Raw genomic sequence first — 6,546 nt, 5'->3', positions numbered from 1 at the left:
CACTGCACTCCAGCCTGGGCGACAAGAACAAGACTCCATCCCAAAAAAAAAAAAGACCCTAAAGCAAAGAACCCATCTACACTGAACAGTCTCCTGCCCCACAGAGACCAGAGATCATAAATGTGTTTTGCTGTAAACCTCTAAGTATCATGCTAATTTATTTTGCAGCAGTAGACAACGAATCCACCAGGCAAACAAATAGTAATGATAAGAAGAAGAATTAGTAGTGGTAGAGTATAGAGATGTGTTTGTATACTGAGTACCTACTATGTGCCAGTCACTGTGTTAAGTGATGCACAGGCTTTGCTTTATTTATTCCTCACATGAACTATAGCCATGCTTTAGTCACCTTTTACAGATGAAGAAACTGAGGCTCAGAAAGGCCAAAATGACTGGGAGACTCCAGAGCAAGACCCAGAGCCTGGCTCTGAGCTAAGGGCTGGTGGGAGAGACAGGAGGTGACCCAGGAGCACCCACCCCAGTTTCTGTTTTCCTTCCAGATCCACTGTCATCCACATCCTTCTTCTCTTTGGGTACAGACACCCTTCATGTTGTCACACAGTGATCACGTGGACGTAAATGCACCTGTGATATGTTTATGCCGACAAACTTCCCAGAAACATAACATCCATTTTACCTGCACTTTTAATAAGCATTTAATTCCTTCAATTGTCTGGTGGTCCATCTGCAGGGGAAACTGAACTACCTGATCATTTCTCACTTCACCTTCCGTACGGGAAAGAGATTCAATTAGAAAAATCTATTGCTAATTTGAAAGCTCTGATTCTATAATTTCCTACAGGGAAGACATGTAAATTGCGTGTTATTTAACACCCTTTCATGGCAGGTGAGTTCCGCGGGGGGCAATTATAATCAGCTCTCCACTCATCTTACAGATTCCTGACAAGTGGGGAGGAGGGAGGAGGGAGAAGGAGGAGGAGGGAGAACAGGAGAGCATTTTGAAGGCTGGCTCCAAGTGGCTTTAGGAACCCATGAATTTAAAGGGCTTAAGTAGGTTGGTGCCTGCCGAGGGGCTGACTGGGAACCCAGGCCAGACCCCACCCCTTTCAACCCTACAAGTCTTCTGGCCTTTCCCTAAGCATCTGGAAAATCACCGTGGCAGGGGGAGGGGGAGAGGGGTCAGGATGCCCTGATCCACACTCCAGCCTCTGTCACCAGCTGTGTTGCACACAGCTGTCCCTTAATCTCTCTGGCCCTGGTCTCCATCTGCGCAATGGGGAAACATAGCACTCCCCAGCCTGAGCTGCTGGGAGGACCAAACCCAATATCAAGTGTAAAACACAAAAGGGGACTTCACAAACTACAGAGCACTGTCCTCTGGCGAAGGGCACTAGCATTGCGAGCCGGACCCTAAAGCACCCACTCAGTGTCTCCCACCCCACAAACTCCCTAGAAGGTTTTTCTCTAGTAGGACCTAAATCTTTCTGGCTAAGGGGTTTTTCAAGATGAAACTATTTCTTCCTACACAATTATAGCAAACGGGCTCTTTGTAGCACCCCCCTACACACACACACACACACACGTGCACACACACATGCACACGCACCCCTGGGTAGATGTCTCTGGAAGAATGTTTCAGAAGCCAAGGGGTCTCTGGAGGCCTCTAGGATGGGAAGCTGGGGAGGGAGGGAGCAGAGAGACCTAGTTTTTACCAAAAGCTTTTTGTATGGCTTAGATTTCTTCCCTCCTTCCTTCCCATTGGGTGCACTCATTACCTATTCAAAAGCATTCTTTCATACTTTTATACATGTATTCACTTTTTTTTTTTTTCTTGACAAAGAGTCTCTCACGGTCACCTGGGCTGGAGTGCAATGGCTCATCTCACCTCACTGCAACCTCCCGCCTCCTGGGATTGCAGGCGCACCCCACCACACCCGGTTAATTTTTTGTATTTTTAGTAGAGACAGGTTTCACTATGTTGGCCAGACTGGTATCGAACTCCTGACCTCGTGATCCACCCACCACAGCCTCCCAAAGTGCGGGGATTACAGGTGTGAGCCGCCGCGCCCGGCCGATTTATTCACTTTTAACAAATGAAACATGTGACCCCTGGCTCCTCCCTCCGTCCCCCCACCCTGGACCCCTGCTTCCTGGCCTCCCCGGCCGCCTGCAGTCATTCAGACCTCCTTCCAGCACCTGCCCTCGCCAGACCCGGGCTGGGCTCCCCTTGAAGCTGGCGTCCTGGAGCTGGCTCTAGGGGGAACAGCAAAAGTGCGCTGCTCCTTTCAGGGAGCTGTGAGCAGACACACCCCCAAACCCGAATGCACTGGCATGGGGCGCCCTGCCGCCTAGCGGCTCTCCTTGCAGGCCCCACTGGCCGGCGGACGGGGACGGGCGCCACCTGCTGCACACAAGTGAGAAGTGCACGCGGGTGCCTACTCTGAACTTGGTCCTTCCAGACTGAGTCGGGCTCGGGTCGCCAGCCCTGGGCGGTGTATCCCGGGCTCCCGCCGGGGACGCAACATCCTCCTCCCCACAAGTTCCTCCCAACAGCTGCTTCAGGTGTTTTTCCCAGACGTGACGTTTTTACATGTTAGAGGTGTGTCAGACTAAAACTCTCCATTCACTCCCCAAATGTGCACCAAGCCAGAACAGTGACGTGGTGACCAACAAGATATTCATGATCCCCGCAGGCTCTGAGGACCGGAGGCTGAGATTAAACAATGTATTACACAAAGAACCATTTAACTGCAAGCACAATCTCGCTTAATGGGGAAGGAGAGAACAGAGCGTGGGTTAAGCTGATCTCCTCACCAGTCCTGCAAGGTAGGATTAATGGCTGTTTTACAGAGGAGGCTCAGAGAGGTGGAGTGACTCCCCTAACATCACACAGCAAGAGAAGATGGGGCTCAGATAGGGACCTGGTTGTCCAGGCCCCAGTAGGCTGGGAAGGTGCAGGTCCCCGGTGGACCCACTGCCAGTTCGCAGAAATAGCCTCCAACCCCCACAAGGGCCCAGGGAGGAGCTGTTTGCCCAAAGGCTGCTTTCAGCAGGTTCCAACCACTGCTAGGCCTTAGACCAGCCCCCCTGCAAGAGCTGCAGTCTCCTTTGCCTAAAGGGACAAGCAGACAGAACGGAGCCCTCAGACACTGTCCCTGAGAAGACAACCTTCCTCTCCCTCTGCTCACCTCCCTTTTCAGCAAACTAGCCCCCCGTCCTTCGTGACAGAAGAAGGCCTGCAGTAAAATGTAGCACGCCTGGGCCACTACAAATTGCTATCTCCTCCCCAGCCTCAGTTTCCCTGCCTGTCTGTATAATGAGAGGTCAGACCAGACGTCTAAAGGTGGAGGTTCACCTAAGTGCTGTAACCCTCTCTTCCCACCTCCCTTCATCAGCCAGTGCAGAGACGTACACGCTTCTCCACAGTGCTGGATGTCCTCGGTTCCCCAAAATGACCTGGCTTTGGGAGACAGGGCCGAAATGGTGTGGTGACCATGGAGGCCAACAGGACTCCCTGGCCATTTGGCGGCTCGAGGAGGTAGCCAGCAGGACAGCCCTACTGTCCCTTGGGACAGTGATGCAATCCATGGGCAGCTGGGAGGGCCCCTGGGCAGGACCCCTCCCTGTCTGAGTTTTGGGCCCTCTCTGTGACCTGCAGACTCTCCCTGAGCTGGAATCCAAAGCCTCCTGTGGGTGAATCCTGCACTTCTCTAAAAGTGGTAGAAAAGGCAGGGCAGGTTCAAGTCCAACTCCCAACCTGCCGTTGCTGTTTTCTTTTTTATTTTTATTTATTTTTGTGAGACAGAGTCTCACTTTGTGGCCCAAGCTGGAGTGCAATGGCATGATCTCAGCTCACTGAAACCTCCACCCACCGGGTTGAAGCAATTTTCCTGCCTCAGCCTCCCAAGTAACTGGGATTATAGGCACCTGCCACCGCACCTGGCTAATTTTTGTATTTTTAGTAGAGACGGGGTTTCACCATCTTGGCCATGCTGGTCTTGAACTTCTGACCTCGTGATCTACCATGCCTAGCCCTGCCACTGCTGTTTTCAAAGGCTTGTGCCCTTGGGCAGGTCACCTCACTGGCCCACTGGTGTCCTGTCTCTGTTCACATGCAGATGTCGGTGACACCTGCTTCCCAGGTCATGGCAGGTGAGATGAGATAATCCCATCAGCAGAAGGCAGAGTGCCTTGAGGGCATTGGCACTCACAGATTTAACCCTGACAGTGATGGCTGCCCAGGCTCACCTGTGTCAGCCTCCCCAGATGATGAATGAAGAATGGATGGGAAAGCCAGGTGCGGTGGCTCACACCTGTAATTCCAGCACTTTGGAAGGCTGAGGTGGGTGGATCACCTGAGGTCAGGAGTTTGAGACCAGCCTGACCAACATGGTGAAACCCCATCTCTACCAAATACAAAAAAGTAGCCAGGTGTGGTCGCGCATGCTTGTAATCCCAACTACTTGGGAGGCTGAGGCAGAAGAATTGCTTGAACCTGGGAGGCAGAGGTTGTAGTGAGCCGGGATCGCACCATTGCACTTCATCCTAGGCAACAAGAGCAAAACTCCTTCGAAAGAAAGGAGGAAGAGAGGGAGGGAGGAAGGGAGGGAGGGAGGGAGAGGAAGAGAGGGAGGGAGGAAAGGAGGGAGGGAGGGAGAGAGAGGGAGAGAGGGAGGGAAGAAAGAAGGAAAAGAAAGAAAAAGAAGGAAGGAAGGAGATAGGGAGAAAGGAAGGAAGGACAAGAAAGGGAAGGGAGAGAGGGGGGAGGTGAAGGAGAGAAAGGGAGGGAGTGAAGGAGGAGGGAAGGAAGGGCAAACTTGGACCTTGCAAATGCTTGGTACTCTTGCGTCTGTGACTTCACTTAACCCCACAAAACCCCTGCTTCCACCATTTTACGCTTGGGGAAACCGAGGCTCAGAGAAGGAAAACACATTCCCAGTGTCACGCAGTGCTGGCTTCCAGCTGGGCAGTGCTAGGATCAAACCCTGGTCTCCAGGGAGGGTCAGCTGCAGTTCATCAGGGGAACAGCCTGGGCCACCGGGGCCGCGTTTCGCTGGAGAATCACTCCCTTCTCATCACAGCCGGCACCTCCCGACCTCGGCCACACGGGGGCAGCAGCGCCTCGGCCAGGGCCGGGCCTCGCGCTCAGGTTCCTTCCGTCCGTGCGGCCGGTTCCGAGCAGGAGGGGGCCGCGTCTGGGGCCTCCAGGGGCCGCGTCTGGGGCCTCCAGGGTCCGCGCGGGGCCCGGGCCTGGTGCTGCCGCTCCGCTGCCTTCGTGCATGGAGGACGGGCCGTATGTGAGCCCCAGACCTGTCTGCCTTGCTGTGCGATCCAGGTAAGTGCCTGCCCCTCTCGGGCCTGTTTCCCCATCCAGCGTAGAGTTGGTTTAGTTCAGGGCGGCAAACTGGCAGTCTGGAGCTTTGACAGCTTTTCTGGAGCCACGTGGCCAGGCCAGTGGACCACGTGGCCGCCTCCGCCAGCCCCCAGGGGCGACTCAGTGGACTTACGCCCCCCACCTACCCGACCAAGGCCGGAGTTTGTCAAGCCACCTGGCCCTCTGGAGACACCAGGAAACAAAGCCAGCAGTCCCCCATGAGCCAGGCTGGGGAAACAGCCTTCCAGGAGGGGCGACCAAGGCCCCCACCCAGCCGACCACCTGCCCGCCCGCAGGAACACCGTCACAGCCCAGGGCAGCCGTCCTCTGCGGGAGGGAAGGCTCAGCCTCGGGCATGGATGACAACAGATTACTTTTTTGGGGAGACTTCACTTTTTCTCCTCTGTAAAAATAAGTATAACCCAGAGTGGTCGTGAAGTTTGAGATTGTATATATACATATTACTTGTCACGGGTCCTAGCACAAACTAATAGTGTCTAACCACATCAGGGGACTGCTCCAATCCCACCATGAGAAGACGCCCCAGATCCCCAGACTGCCTCTCCCCACTTTCCCCTCCCCATCCAGAACCAGGCACCAAAGCGCTGGATAAACGCAGACTCCGGGATCACAGAGCAGGAGGGCCTCAGGACCCGAAGCATCCTCTGGTCTCTGGATCCATTCCCCTAAGACTAGCAACTTGCCCATCAGTAAAGTCATGGGAGGGATTCCCCTAGGTCAGTCTCAGTAGGTCACAAAGCCTGTGTCCCCACCCAGGCAGCCCAGGCTCCAGATAACACCAAGTGCCTCTGCCAGGCTGGGGTGGGGCGAATCATAAAAGGGGCCGTGGAGCCACTGGTGGGTTCCAAGTCTCGATTTCACAGAAGCAGTGGAAGCCTAACGGGCATCACTACCTCCGTGCAGATGAGTCGGAGACTCCGGAAGCTGATGCGATTTGCCTGAGATCCACGCAGAGTGAGACTCAGAGGCCGTATTGGTTCGTCCCAGAGAGAGCTGGGCTGTCTGTGGGAGCCCTGACCCACTCACGACAGCCCAGGGATGGCCCACAGCCTGTGGCGAACTCCGTTCATTCAAAGCCATTGCCCTTCCCTCTCTGTCCCCTGCCAGTGGGTGGCAGCCCCGCACAGAGCCCCTCAAGCCTGAAATGTGGCATCTCTCAAAACGTCTCTGAGCCCCCTTAATTGCACACC

This window comes from Sapajus apella, unplaced genomic scaffold (assembly GCF_009761245.1).
Source record: "Sapajus apella isolate SASKATOON/1434 unplaced genomic scaffold, GSC_monkey_1.0 scaffold123, whole genome shotgun sequence".
Taxonomy (NCBI): domain Eukaryota; kingdom Metazoa; phylum Chordata; class Mammalia; order Primates; family Cebidae; genus Sapajus; species Sapajus apella.
The sequence above is the reverse complement of the archived record's forward strand: the minus strand, read 5'-3'. Positions refer to the sequence as shown.